Raw genomic sequence first — 1048 nt, forward strand, 5'->3', positions numbered from 1 at the left:
AAAAAAGTCAAACTATAGCAAAAATACAAACGTATTGTCCGCACACTGATGTAACTGCTCCATAAAAATAATTTATTGCGGCAACGTTTCGACCATCAGGTCTTCGTCAGGCATTTACAAAAATAAATAAATAAATAAATAAATAAAAAGCCAAACTGCACAAGATATTAATTTCCTTTTTAAGATTTATTTTATTTTCTTTTTTGATTTGTTTTGATTTGAAGTTTTTTTTTCTTGTTTTAAGCATGAATCTTAAGTTGCAGTTTATGCATAAAACAAGTAAAAATAAATAAACAACAACAACTACAGTGCAATTTGTCAATGATATAAGAAAAACAAACTTGATATATTCTCTTGTAGGGTCAAAAATAATCAAAGACTTCTGCTTTCCTGTCCCAAACCTATCTTGAGTAACAAAAGGGCCATTTGTCATTCCTGAAGGCACAGAGGTGCTGATAGTGATCAAGGCCTGCAGGCCAACATGTGTATACACTGGGGGTCTGCTAATTGTCACACCTTTTGCCCAGTGGGTGAAGCTGTAATTTGTCGATTGGTCAGTTTGAATGTCTCACATTTGGTTTTTAGTCACATGGTCAAGAAAGGGATAAAAGAGGACTGTATTATTAAACCACTTCGATCATAAATTATGTGCTAACTAGTCTTTATTCAACATTAACATTGAAGTGCTACCTATTGCAATACAATATAGTCACACAATAGCAATGCTCTCCCACATATTTAGCTATTCTAACTGCGCTTATTTCCATCACTGGTATAAGTGGCAGTGGGTGGTAATAGACAAGAAATGTACAGTTTCATACCATCGTGCTGATAATGTTTATTTAGTCATTCGGCAATCCTACAGCCTGAACCACGTTAGGGAAACCGCCCTTACACTCTGAAAATAAGTCTTTATATCTGACACAATTTTGCTTCTTTTATGTAGACTGATTAAGAAAAAGTATTTTGGTTTTTTTTTTGGGGGGGGGGGGGGGGGCCTAGCCTAGGCCTTTGGCCGTAGGGAATAATGTCACTGACAGCCGTCTAA

This window comes from Sinocyclocheilus rhinocerous, unplaced genomic scaffold (genome assembly GCF_001515625.1).
Source record: "Sinocyclocheilus rhinocerous isolate Xijiao unplaced genomic scaffold, SAMN03320098_v1.1 scaffold1443, whole genome shotgun sequence".
NCBI classification, from domain to species: Eukaryota; Metazoa; Chordata; class Actinopteri; order Cypriniformes; family Cyprinidae; genus Sinocyclocheilus; species Sinocyclocheilus rhinocerous.